Here is a 15,092-nt window from a genome sequence, read left to right as displayed (position 1 = left end):
ATAAAGAAAGAAAGAAAGAAGTAATGGCTAGAAGGACCAAATAAATTGACTCCTACTGAGTCAAAGTGTTGCAGAACAGAACTGCACTTTACCTATGGTTTCCATGGTTTTGACCTCAGGTAAGTAAATGCCCAGGCACTTTCCAACATTCCAATGGTTGGGTTTGAGCAGCATTTCCTCTAAGTTAGCACCTGAACACCACTAAATAATCTGTGACCCTCAGGAATGGAGATACTGACATGATGTATTTGTTTCAAAGGGAAGGTTTTTAAACTTTCACATAGTATGCACTTTAATTTATGACATACCTTCTATAATATAGATGTGGGGGAAGTACCCACAGAACTTCAAGGAAAGAATATTTAATTAGTTTAAAATATATTTGTCAATAGTATAACAGCATATAATAGTATTAATTTGTCAATTGTATGTAGCATGTAATTTTAAATATTTTTCTGAATAAAAAAAAATCTTGTTTAGTCTATATTATAGTAATAGTGGTGAATTACATTGAGTGATTTTTGAATATTAAACTAACCTTTATTTTCCAAGAAAAAAATATTAGTTCATATAAGACATTGCTGAGATTACATCTATTTGTTATAAGTCAGAAAAGATGTGCATCATCAGGGTTGTAGCCTTTCACCAGAACAAATAATATGAGAAAATTAACTATTTGAAGAGTGAAACATCATGCATGGGGGGAAACTCATTAAGATAAATGAAGTTATTACAAAATTTCTGTGCATTGAGCCATTAGCAAAGTCTCACAAACAACAAAGGGAGAGATAAAATAGATGATTTTTTTCTGATCATAAGGCATACAAACAATTTGATTAAATAAATAAAAATAGGTAATCAGCATTTATTTTGAAAAATAGAAATTAAAATAAATAAAATAAAAAATTTACATATCAAAAACATGGTACTCAATTAGATTTCAATGTTTTATATATATGTGTGTATATATATATATATATATATATATATATATATATATATATATATTTCAATGTAAACATTAGGAGGAAAGTCAGAAATCAATGTTTTATGTATTTACTCATTTAACTAGAAAAGAGGAGATGAAACCCAAATAAATTTAGAGAATGAAAATATTAAAATAAGTGAGTGAGAAAACAAAAATAAAATTGAAAGGAAAGCATACTTCAATACTAATTTTTAGTACTTGCTGGTAAAGAATCCTCTAAAAAGAGAGATATCCAAAATAATTAATGTCTTACATTGAAAAGTAATCCTTGTAATAACCCCTAAATATTATAAGAATGGTTAAAAACAATTCAAGTATTACAAACATTTCCAGAGTTTAAATACTAGATAAAATGGACAATTTCTTAGAAAAATTCAATTTAATTTACCTTATCTCCATAATTGTATAACATTTCAAAAATGTTTTTCTTAAGTATTAACCTAAGTAATAGACAAAATCCCAAAGATTAACGATTATTTTTTACAGTTATTTTTATTTGGATTTTCTGTTCTTGTTTTTCTTTATCATTCTTTCAGACAGTTGAAATCATTTCTCCCTCTAAGATCATTTTCCTTTTTCCAGAAGAATCATCATTTGTATTATATTTTTCTAGTCAAATTTTTGCTACTCAAATTATACATATTTTGTTCATTTCTGAAGAATATTCTAGCTGAATATAATATTCCTGTTGATAGCTATGCTTTTAAGCATTTAAAATATGTAATACATTTTTCAGTTGAGAATTTTGGTATTGATATTATTCCTTTGAAGAAAATAACTTAGATCTTCTATTGCATATAAGATTTATCTTTTATTGGAACTTCACACCTTCAGTAAGATGTGTAAGGAGGAAAATGATTTTTTAAAATAATATTTTCCATGTATAAAGCTTATTGATCATATGGTTTAATATATTTATCACTTGATAAATTCCATAGCTTAGCAATTTACATATCAGTTCTACACCATTCTTTCTCTAGTTTCTCATTAACGTTGTCATTGTACTTTTGATCTTCTTTCTTATTTTTTAACATTTTATCTGTATGTATTGTTATAACGATTTTTATTGTAAATTAGGTGAGAGTATATATTTCAGAGCATCAACTTTGTATTCAACATTTTTAACTACCAGTCACACCCCTGATACCTCAGGGCACTAGTCACACCCCTAATAGCTCAGGGTACGGAGCCTATTCTTTCCGTTCTCTTCTCTTGATTATGGACCACCATCGTCCACTTACCCAAGTTGACATCTGTCCAATGTGTAGTCTATTGTTTTATCTTCTTTCCTTTACTCTCCCTCTTATATAAAACTCCAAAATCTATTCCTTTGGCATAAAAGTCTTTATTTTGGCTTTTTCCCCTTTATAGCAATGGTTTCATATAATAATTGCACTTTAGGATTGGGTACTTTCCTTCAGCATAATTACTCTAGGTCTCTCCATGCCATGAAATTCTTTGTGATTTCATCATTGATTTTTAAGCAATGAATAGTATTCCAGTGGGTATATGTACCCAAGCCTCTTTATTCATTCCTCTACTGATGGGCATTGAGATTGTTTCTATCATGTTCCTGTTCTGAATGCGCATTGTTTTCAATTCAACCAGTTGCTCCATTTATTTTAATTGTGCCATCTGTGCCATCACTAATTTCTTAATTTGGGAGATTTTAACTTTAAGATATGAGACTCATTTGACTATTGTTCTGTTTTCTAAACTTTTCTATTTCTAAATCCATAGCTATACTAAATTATATCTGATACCACTAATAACTGTATACATTTGGATCCATTTATGGGTTTTAATTTTATTTCATTTGATTCTATTATTTATTCTTATCTTGAAAACTTGTGGGAAAAGATTTTCCTTCCTTTGAGCTAATTTTGTTTGTCAGATAATTTGGTTGAAAATCATTGTTAAAAAATATAGGATAATGCTATATTTTTCAAAAAATAATTGGTATTTTATACACCTAGATAAATAAGACCAGGAATAATAGCAATCCAATTGGTGACTGATTTAGTTTAGGCTAATTCCTTCCCTAGCTTGTCTATTACCTGTGGACTCTTAGTACTTTTCTTATTTTCTTCCCAAAATAGTCCATAAGACCTCTCTCTCTCTTTCATTTCCTCCCCACTTCATCTCTTCCTCTCTTCTTCCTCCCTCCCTCTCTTCCTAGCTACTATTTCGGGAAGCAAAGGTCTATAATTCAGAATTAAGAAAAGAATATCAATGTTGTGGAAAACCTTGCTGGCTTTTCACTCCATTTAGATCCTACATGTTGTTTATCATGTGATATGACCAATATTTCTTTGGATTTGAGTCAATGACCAGCCATACTGCCTGCTGATCCTGAGAATCAGCAGCAGCCTGTCCTCTTACCTGCCACATTTGAATCAATTTGCTTCTGAAGACCTGCTGATTTTAGTTTTTCTAGTTCTTGCCTTCAGTCTTCACATTTGACTTATAGAGAAACAAATTCATAGACACTCATGTGTATATAAGAAAGAGGTTTATATACAAGACCATGGAATATTGAGAAAACGTCCCAGCCCAGTCTAGATCAAGCCCATAAGTCCAATATTAGCCCACATGTCTGAGACAAATATATAAAGTCCTCTTCAGACTCACAAAACAAATACAATGATGCCAAACGCAGCACAATCACAGCCAGTCGATAGGAAGTCTATGTTACTGGAGTGCTTCCTTTTTTTCACTGATTCTACCCAATATAATATCCTTTCCCAGGGATTTGTCCCTCCTGACAATATCACCAAATTACATGAAGACAAGAGTTGTCGTCTTCATTTTAAAGGAGCTCTCTGGCTGAACACGTTACAAGACACATCTGTTTGTGTTTCTGGCAGTCAATGGTACTTTCAATATTCTTCACTAGAACCATAATTCAAATGCATCAATTCTTCTGCGATATTATTTATGTATTATCAACTTTTCACATACATATGAGGAAACTGAAAGTCTAATAGATTAGGCATACCTCAGTTTTCTGTAGTACTTAGATATTATATCGACTTGTGTTAGTTTGGGTACTTTAGAGAAACAAATCCACAGAAACTCATGTATAGGAGAGAGTTTTATGTAAAGGGTAAGTGTGCATCAAGAAAACATCCTGATCTAGTGCTGCCCAAGCCCACAAGTGCAACATTAGCCCATATGTCTGACACCAATCCACAGTCTTCCTCCATCTCACGAAACACAATAAGATGCCAACTGCAGAAGGAAAACCGAGTCAGTGAATGTGTAAGCATCTCAGCTCAGCGCTGGCAGGAGTCTCCACACGGCTGCTCCAGCACCCAGGGCTGCATCGGGTAGGTCCATGTGGCTTCTCCTCAGGGATGTCTTGCAGGAAGTGAGCCTTGCCAGTTGAAGCAGGGAACTGGCTAAGGAAGCTGCACCCTGGTCCGTCCATCACAAAGCAAGAGACCTGAGACACTCGAAAGCCGAGGTTCACTGAGCCATTTTAATCCCTCTGCCCTTCAATTAACCCCACATGTGTTTATTGGCCAGGTTGGCACAATAAACTACCTCACAACTAAACCCTCCTGGTTATGGGGTGGAGTCATCCTGTCCATCAGGTGATGACACTTCCTTTGCGGGTGTGGCCTCTTGTTGAAGAACAGGATGGAATGGAGACAATTTCTCTCTGGTGTCACCTTCCTCTTCTCTGGTAAGTCCCTGGGACTCTGCTATTGCTTCCAGGGGCAACCCGCTGTGGGCTTCCTGACATGAGAGCTCTGGTGTTCTGCCGTGCTTCCAGTGCTTCCATTGACTTTTGATCCACGTGACTCTGTACTCACTGGTCTGTGATCTGTCTAGCTCAGCTTCACCTTTCTGCACCCACGGCCTGCAGCTATGGGAGTCGGAAGAGGGCTCCGCTAGCATCAGACCTATGGATTTCATTTGGACTGGGCTGGGGCCCCTTCTCGATGTAATGTTCCGTAATATAAAGTTCTTTCTTATACATAGATAAGCACGACTCATTTGCTTCTCTAGATAACCCAGCTTAGCACATGTTCAGAGAAACAGGCTGGCTCTACACTTTAAAAGCAGCCTTGTATAACAGACTTGTCCAATGTCATGTGTTGTTTGATTTATTAACCTCTGCTACTATGATCATTGATTGTGGATCCAAGGTAAAATAAAATATCTGGTAACATCGTCGATCATAAGGCTTTCGGTCCAATTGTGAGACTTTTTTCTTTCTTCATATTGAATTGTAATCATTTATGAAGGTTGTGTTTTTTCTCTTTATATATAATGAAAAACAAAGGAAATTAATTTTAACAGCACCCACTTTCCTTTTTATACAACCCTTCTGAGTTTTTTCTTCCCTTTCTGAGTTTTTAACGCTCATTTTCTTACAGTTTTTGTCCTGTTTGTCTATGTATCTATTCAACAGATGTATTTCAAAAACAATATGGTAGCCATTGTGCTAGGTATAAGGTATATTCCAAAAAACTGTAAGTGTATTTATTCAAGGTATATCAGACATTAAACCAATATGGTAGAAAAGGTTTACTACAGAAGCAAGACATGATAGTCATATGTAAATGTTAAGGTATAAATTTACAATAAAAATGGCTCACGCAATTGTAGAAGCATGTAAATTAAATCCAATCCAAGCCTATGGATCAGATGTTAAGTTGGTGGCTTCTTCTGACTCACACAGCTTCTGGGGACAGACAAACCCAGCAAATAGGAATTCAAAGCAGGAAAAAACACATCTGTTTGAATCCAAGGAGGATAGATTAGTTGGCCCCTAGGGACAGCAGATAATACGAGGATCTGTTGCCTCAAGTTCAAATGACTGGAAAATGATTAGCCAGGTGCAGGATCTAGATTAGCAAGACAGAAAGAAGCTCTCTACAGTGTCTACGTATATGTGAAATAGGCTACATATTAGGGTTGTGGTCTGAGTGAGGATTACCTTCTACCCTTATCTTGCCAGATTGCATTAGATCACATCATGGGGAAGGTTTCAAACACCAAACTCCTGAGAATTCTTATCTAGCCAAGTTGACACAAAATGTAACTATCACATATCACCAATAAATGATAAGAAAAACTTGTAAAATAACAGATTGTCCTGGGAGCGAGTCATAGAAACCATAAACTATGGATTCAAAACATAGAAAAAGATTACTGAAGACGTGAAATTTGAACTGAAATTTTAAAACTGAGTAGAAATTTGATGGCTAAAGAAGTGGAGACTATTCCCATTTGACTACTGCTACAGATCTTAATAATAGATTAAAGTGGTTATGATTGTGGGATAGATTAACACTGCCATGATCTGAAGAGGGAGGATGATTTTAATGTCCTCCTTCTATATGAAATGGCTGTACATGTAAAAAAAAGAAGTGGAGACTATCAGGTGGTTTCTAAGTAGCAAGAATTGCACATGCACAGATCCATGTCTGGGAAAACACCTGACTCCGTTGAAAATCAAATTATATTTTGTTATACAGAAATCATATCTCTGGTTATTGGTACACAAGCAAAAAGGTTTAGTGTTCTACTACTTTCAACTGGAAAATCCATGAAATAAAACTATGTTAAAAAAGAATAAATATGTCAGAAAGCAACTATAATCAAATGTTACTGACAAATCCGAAGGATGGCGGTATGTTGTTCACAGTGTACTTTTTCAATGATGCACTATGGTTTAGAATCATATACAATTTTTAATGTGTCATATCCTATGTTTGAAGAAACTTAAGCAAGCATGTGCTGTATTAGAACTCAGTGAATTTTTTAATGTCTCATAATTCTATGAAGGAAATCAAAATTTTTCTTCTTAAAGAAAGAAAGATAGTCAGCTGAACTACTGAATATAGACTGTAAGTTTAAAAGTACAAATATGGCGAGGCATATTCCATTTTCTCAAGTACTTATGAATTAGTCATTTCAGCTACCCATTAGTTGTCCAAGAATTATTCTGTGATTATGTTCAATAGTTGAGTGAGAAAATCAGTGAAATTTAAGCATTTTATTCAATCTATCACAATTTCAGCAGAAATAACTCAAGCAATAAAATATTTCTACTTTCCAATTCTAAATGTGGTTCACAAGGCAGCCTGTACTATTTTAAAGAAAGAAAAACAAAGTTAGTATTTTTACTAGTTTCACTTGTAGCACTTAGACTAGGATCTTAATCTTCATTAATATATTTACCTTTCAAATACTCTAGTGTGTTTAGTATAATTATCTATGGTATCAAATCTGTCATTTTAACCCAAGTCTATCATAATGCACAGTAAGGAGTGGGGTCACAGAGAGCCATGTGTGTTCCTTAATTTTCAATTATGTATAGCATTCAAAATACACATCATCAGATAAGACAAATTATGTGTAAAGTATCCTTTCCCATATCTCTTTCTTACTAGTAGTAAATATTTGTGTGTATGCTTTAATTCAGATTATTTTTACGATAAACATTTTCTCAATTTCAAGAAATCAAAAATGATAATTTATAACATCAAAAAAGAGCAATTTCTACTCAATGGTCAAAATAATAATAAATGCCTTTTTGGGTTGTAAATACAATGTACACATTATGTAAAGCATATAGCACACTAAATCATTTATTAATTTAACAAACATCTTGGTGCCTACTTGTGTTAGTTTCTGAGGACCCCAAAGTAAATAAAACATGACCTTTAATCTGCATGAGATTGATAATTTCATATAAAGACACATACAATGTAAAATTTTATACTAGAGTGTTAATATAGAAATATGTGTAGGGTGACAAAATGCAGAGAGATGAAGCACACAAGTACATTGTAACAACTACTTACTATGTTTTATAGACCAAACTTATTTCACTTTTCTGTTCTTTAGAAGATGGCCACACATTCCTTTGGCAAGTGGCTTCTCCTTTAATCTCTGTGGTGCTGTCTGGGCTGCCAGCCATGAATATCACTGTGTGTGGCCTTGTGGGCAGAGCAAACAGTCTCATTAGTTGCCAAAGATCTGTACAGTATCAGACAGGTCATTCAAACTAGAGTGTTATCTTGTAACTTTGCGTATGTGTGTGTGTGTGTGTGTTGAAATTAAAGAGAAACCATTCTATAATTGTTATCTTTCGTTTACTTCACAGTTTTGTCGGTACGTGGTTTAGATTGGGCTCAGTTGGGTGAGTCTTCTGGTTTCAGTTTTTATCAATTGAGCATAATTAAGTTTATGTACTCATGGATGATCAGTTGTGAGTTGACCTGTTTTATAAGTGTCTCCTTCGAAATAGCTATGACAAGGAAGCTGACTTTCATGTTATCATTCACACTTTCATTGTCTAGTCCAGGTTTCCTCCATAATCATTTCAGGGTTACAAAAACAAGAGCCATAGTATAACAGCTTTTTGTGGCTCAAATGAATAATCCACACAGCATCATTCTTGTTGCATTTATTGGTCAACTATATCAAAAGGCTAATCCAGATTCAAAGTAAAGAGAAATAGATTTACATTTAATAAGAGGTGCTATAAGAATTTTGAAAATTTTACAAGCTATTGCACTAGGAACCTCAGTGGTCTAGTAAGGCTGTGTCAGAGTACAGAAAATAAAAATTAATCAAAGATGAAACTGTGGTATTATTTAAGGACATTAGAGGTTCTGTTTTTATTACCACTAAATGTGCCTTTATCCTTAGAGAAGAAACTCATGAAATTTCTCTAGTATCAGATATATACAATTATTGTTATGTGTAGAGGACTTCAGTATAAATATTAAAATTGATATGGCTAGTTCAGGAAATGATCATGAAGGTTTACATATTTGATATGACAGGCAGAATGCCTATGTTAAGAGGCTCTGCCGCCAGAATTGGTAATAAATCACATAGTTGTATGGTAGTGACCAGTGATGGATTTACAGAACTGCCATTCTGATAAGGGTCATAGTATATGATGAAAGGCAATAAAATATCAATGGAAAGGTACTAACACTGAAAAGCCAATGCAGGAAAAGTACGTTATATTTTTGAAAGATATACAAGGGATCCCTTTGGGTTATACTTTCAAAACAAAAGATGGTCTGGTGTCTTTTTTGAAGAAGTTAGAGATAGTGAGTATATATGTGTTTCTCCAATTCAGTAAACAAAGCTTATATTACTGTTTCAGTCACTCTCAGAAACTGAGTAATTTATCAGAAGTAAAAATATATTCAACTGTGAATAATGACTTCAGCATACATTATATATTAGAAATCATTACAACATTTATTTTGACTTAGATCATCTATCATGTGAAACGGGCAAATTATTATATGTTTACATCAAAAAATAAATACATGATAGAAACATTGAAAATTTAAATTTGTTTTTGTGCATTAGTCATTTATGAAGATTGATACACAATAATGGAACATACATCAACTTATAATCTCCTAAAATATGATTTTATATTGAAACTGGAACCATGAGGATTCAAAACATCTTAATGAAAGAGGCTTTACATATTCCTTGTAATAAATAAATGACACCCTGAAATTGATTATTGCTAACTGCCAGGGGTGGATCTTTAAGATAGAAAAATATAATAGCCTTACAACAGATTTATCAGATGATAATCAAATTGTACTCAATTTTGAGTTTAAGAATAAACCTCTATGAAGTAGTAAGCCAATAAACATCTTAATTGCCCAAAATATTTAATAATGCTTTTAAGAAAACACTATATAAGATGTCTGCAGAAATACATTCTATAAAAGTAAAGAATATGATCCTAACATAAATGATAGTTTAGTAATATGATAACTAATGAAACATTTCCTGTAAGAGAAAATCAGAGGGAAACGGCAACTCTGAGGTCACCAGTAAAAAAGAGTCAATGCAATTTTTATATATGGAATTTGACATACTATTAATTTCACACCCAATTTATACATGCTAAATTACTAAAGACAACTGTAAAACAGACATTTTGCTTCAAAAGCAAGATATGTTTTAGTAAAAGCTTACAATGTTGTTAGTATAAAAATATACTTTAAAAATAGCTGAAAGAGTAGTAAACAGATAAAACAACAAAAATTTCGAATCACAGGAAAGCTATGAAAATATATCAGATGAGTTTACTTCCTCCTTGTAATTCAACTATTAGTGCATGAATTTCTCTAGAGAACTGCTCGTGATTCAAACACTTGGCTTCCCCGAGAAGAAACGATCCAAACACTCTGTACACCTAAAGGGACAGATGAACTATCTTTACAAACTAATATAAGAAGTGACAGTAGCTCTGGTGGTGTAGTGGGTTACACATTGTGCTGCTAACTGCCGGGCCACCGGCTGGAATCCTCCAGACATCCCCAAGGAGAACTATGAGGCTTTCTAGTCCTATAAAGAGTTACACTGTCTTGCAAGCCCACAGGAGCAGGTCTCTGTTCGATAAAATCAGTATGATTTTGAACAACCTTGAGGGCAAGGCATTGTTGGGTTTATGGTGTCCTAATAGGCACCAGATCAACTCCAGCAAAATATCAGAAATGGTGATTAACAAATTAACCATAACCCATGTCATCAAGTTGTTCTGACATTTAGTGGCCCTGTAGGACAGAGTAGAACTCTTCCTTAGGGTTTCTGAGACTCAATCACATGGGTGCCAGAAGCCTCATCTCTCTCTGTGGAGCAGCTAATACGGTAGGGATTGATCAAGGGCAATGGAACTGAGAGGAATCAGTGAAACCCAAATGAAGGCTGAACATGATAGTGGAACAAGAGGAAAGTAAAAGGAAATAGAGGAAGGAACTAGGAAGCAAAGTGCATTTATGGAGGTCTAAATACAGGTATCTACATATGCAAATATATTTTTATATGATGATAGGCATATATGTGCATATATTCATAGGTTTAGTACTAATGAACAGAAGGACATTGGGCCTCTACTCAAGTACTCCCTCAATGCAAGAACACTTTGTTCTATTAAACTGGCATTCATGATGTTCACCTTCCTGACAGGATCTCTGAAGACAAAGTGGGTACAAAAGAAAATATGGTGAAGGTGCCTGGCTATCAAGAGATATAGCATCTGGGCTCTTAAAGGTTTGAAGATAAACAACCAGACATCTAGCTGAGAAGCAACAAAGTCCACAAGGAAGAAGTACACCAGCCTGTGTGATCACGAGGTGTTGATAGAATCCAGTATCGAGCATCAAAGAACAAAAGATAATATCATTATGAATGAGGGCGGTGCAGAGTGGAGACCCAAAGCCCATCTGTAGGCAACTGGGCACCCTCTTACAGAAGGGTCACAGGGGAGGAGATGAGCCAGTCAGGGTGCAGTGTAGCACCATTGAGACATACAACTTCCCTCTAGTTCTACAGTGCTTCCTCCCCTGCATGATCATGATCCCAATTCTACCTTACGAATCTGGCTAGACCAGAAGATGTACACTGGTCCAGATCAGAGCTGGAAACACAGGGAATGTAGGATAGATAAACCCCACAGGACCAATAATGAGAGTAGAGATATCAGGAAGGGAAGGGAAGGTGGGGGAGAAAGGAGGAGACGATTACAATGATCTACAAATAACCCACTCCCTAGAGGACGGAAAACAGAAAAGTAGGTGAAGTGAGACATAGGACAGTGTTAGACATGAAAAAATGATATTTGTAAATTATCAAAAGTTCGTGAGGGAAGGGGGAAGGGAGGGAGGGAAGGTGAAGGAGGGTAAAAATGAGGAACTGTTACCAAGGGCTCAAGTAGAAAGAAAATATTTTGAGAATGATGATGGTAACAAATGTACAAATGTGCTTGACAAAATGGATGTGTGTATGGATTGTGATAAGACTTGTATGAGTCCCCAATAAAATGATTTTTAAAAAGAACAGTTAAAATAAATAGGTAGAGAGAGAGAGAGAGAGAGAGAGAGAGAGAGAGAGAGAGAGAGAGAGAGAGAGAGAGAAGAAATACACAGGTGGTGAATAAAGGGTGTGGGGCACTGTGAGGATTGTCTAGGAGCCTAGCTACCAAAGCCAATTTCCTGTATCTGATCGACCCCAATCCTATCAAGTACAGCTCTAACGAATGCAGGAATTTGTATGTGTTTCCTCTAATTTGCACTACTGCTTCCTCAGTTCACTCCAAACGTCTCCTAAGTTATTGCTTTGGAATGTTGCTCTTTACCTTAGATCCCTTCTTTTCCAATCATTTATCTTCTCTTCTACTGACATGAGCTTTCAAAATATATGTTGGCCATTCAAGTCTCTTGTTTTTAAATGACTCTTTATGAACTACAGAAGAAATTTTAAATGACTTAATCAGGCATTTATATGCCCTCAAAATATTGGAAACTGCCTGAGTCCAGATTCATTTCCTGCCACAGGCAACTTCAGTCGCCACCCTCTTTCTACATCAGTGCAACGTAAACTGAGTGCCAAGTCCCTGAGCACAAGAAGCTGTGTCACAGTTCTGAGTCATTGCGAACGTTGGCCTCCTCATTAGGATGTTGACTAGAGACAAAAATCCAGTGATACTAACACATGTATAAAAGAGCTTTATATCAAGAATTGTACATCAAAACCACATCTCAGCCCAGTCCAACTCAAATCCATAAATCCAATAATAGTCCATAAGTCCTTCTTCAGACTCAGACAGCCATATGCAGTGAAGCCGAATGCAGGAATATCACAGGCTGTTTATTGCAAAGTTAGTGGATATAAAATCAGGGGAAACATGGCAGGACTCTGGCCACTCTCAGCGTGGCCAGAAACAGCAAGGTGAGAGCAGACAGAGGGAGGTTCGCTGGGACCTTCATAAAGAGACATCATCAGACTGTGACCTGATTAACAGGTTGGACACCATCCCTATATTTTTATATATCTTCAAGTATACCGAGAACTATCTAACTACCGCAGATGGCCTTTCCTTCATCTTTCTTCCTTTCTTCTTCCTCTTTTTCTTCTGCTTCTTGTTTGTTTGCTTGTTTGTTTGTTTGTTTGTTTGTTTTAATGCCTGAGCCCTCTTAGTCAGTCCTCACTTTCATGCAGCCCTTAATACGCCCAAGAGACAATTTAAGCAGTCCATCTCTTAGGTTTGACATTACTCATTACATTGAGGAACTTATGAAACTACGTTCAATAACTCTGGTGCATCAATAATTGGTTGATAGCTAGACATGCCTACCTGCTGGTCCCAAACCCTATGTCCCAGGATACTTGGTCTGTAATGAAAAGCAGCTTTGCCTCATTGTTACAAAAATAGGAGCTCTTTGTTCTTATTTAAAGAATAGGAAACGACCCAGCAATTTGCTTCACTATATGAAAGGTCATATCCTCTAATTTTTATTTTAATATTTTTTTAAATTTATATAATTCTGATTTATGCTCGAACATACATGTAATAATATTTTACAAGTTATTTTTCTGTATTTCTTTATATCATTTTTAATGACAAAAAAATTCTAATACAGTAGTGCCTTCAAAATGGACTGCTAACTACAAGGTTCAAAACTACCAGCTGCACCATGGGAGAAATATGAGGTTTTCCACGCCCATAAAGAGTTACAGTTTTGGAAACCCATGGGACAGTTGAGTTTTTAATTTTATTATATAGCCCTACAGCTAATTTTTTTATCCTTCAAAACTAATCCCAGAAACAAAAATCACATTAAAAATTAAGCCTGTTTTCTGATATTGTCGTTGTGTATGGGTTTTAAATAAAAAGATAAGTAAATCTAAATGTTTTATTCCATCTTCACATATCATCTTTATTTTCTATGACAAATGAGTCTCAGATTTTACAGAAACACACTACATGCTACTATGTTGAAATTACATTTACATGTGGATAAATTGTTCTTGATGTTTTTATTACAGTCAGAAATGCTGTTCCATCATTTTCAGATTATGGTAATCAACAATGTGTACTATCATATGATACATTATGTTTTCAGTAATGAATCTGTGGAAGAAAACATATTGTGTACCACTTACTGACTGTCTTTTTAAACTAATTATTCATAGGGCATTTTCTTTATTGAGCATCAGGCTTAATTACTTAATTATATGATAGACAGAAATGGCTTTGAAGAAGCTATTCCATTCCATGAAGTGTATAATATATTGGGGGGGGTGCCTTAATTACACAATTAACTGATAAAATGGATTGGCTTCAAAAGGTATACATACTATAAATGTTTTAAAAAATAATCACAGATCCACACGATAATCTATAGTAGCTAAATACACCATCACATTGACCTAATCAGCATCTTGTCTTGCTTTTAAGTTTCATTGGATATAGCTAGAAATCAGGACACATAAAATTAAGGCCATCAAAAATACACACACACACACACACACACTTGGTATCATTGCTACAATGAGGCAAAGATTCATGTCACAACACTTATTAGATGAAATCGCACTTAAAATGGAATAAGAACTTTTTGTACAGTTTTAATTAAAATTAGAAAATATTTATTGAAATCCCACATAAAACATGGCATTATAGTACTTTTTAAAAATGGTTGTATGATTAGTCGCATGCTATTCTTAGTACTACAAATACTTTGATGAGTCATCATGAGCAACAGTCCTTTAACCTTGTCATTGTCCTGCACAATACGTTTTCTTATGTGAAATGAGATAAGTTTGTGGGGCTCCTATGCTTTATTCTTAGCTATTTCTCTAATTTTCATTTTAGTGGAGGAATAATTTACATAAAAATGATAAGTAAAGTATGCCTATAAAATTATATAAATCTTTATTAAAGTAAAATATCAAAGCGTGAAGCTATTGCTTCGAATGAAATACTATATCTAGGTCTATGTACTTTCGAAGGCAGTGTTTCCAGTTCTATAGCCCTTCCTTCAAGGCATCTGTGACCTTTGCTCTATACCAGTTGGCTCCTTTGGCATCCTGGAGGAGCACAAATTGTTTTTCTTTTCAATTTTGTTCATTACATTTTTAAGGAAAAAGAAATCTGAAGGGACAAGATTGGGGTCGTAACATATATGAGGTAAAGTTTCCAAACAAGATATTTTTGGAAAGCCACTGATACCCTTGAAAATGAGTAAGTATCATGAAGATAGGGGAAAAAATTAGATTTCTCAGTACAACTTTCCTGGCCTCCCCACCCCCACCCCAC

The 15,092-nt window shown here is 34.8% G+C and overlaps 1 non-coding gene across 1 annotated transcript; it reads left to right on the top strand.

Annotated features, from left to right (window-relative positions):
* Positions 1-6,221: 6,221 nt before the first annotated feature.
* LOC142437824 (small nucleolar RNA SNORA29) lies at positions 6,222-6,362 on the top strand. The gene has a single exon (XR_012782338.1). It is a non-coding gene; the product is annotated as a small nucleolar RNA SNORA29 (small nucleolar RNA).
* Positions 6,363-15,092: the final 8,730 nt, after the last annotated feature.

This window comes from Tenrec ecaudatus, chromosome 1 (genome assembly GCF_050624435.1).
Source record: "Tenrec ecaudatus isolate mTenEca1 chromosome 1, mTenEca1.hap1, whole genome shotgun sequence".
Taxonomy (NCBI): Eukaryota; Metazoa; Chordata; class Mammalia; order Afrosoricida; family Tenrecidae; genus Tenrec; species Tenrec ecaudatus.
This window is presented reverse-complemented; position numbering and strand designations above follow the sequence as displayed.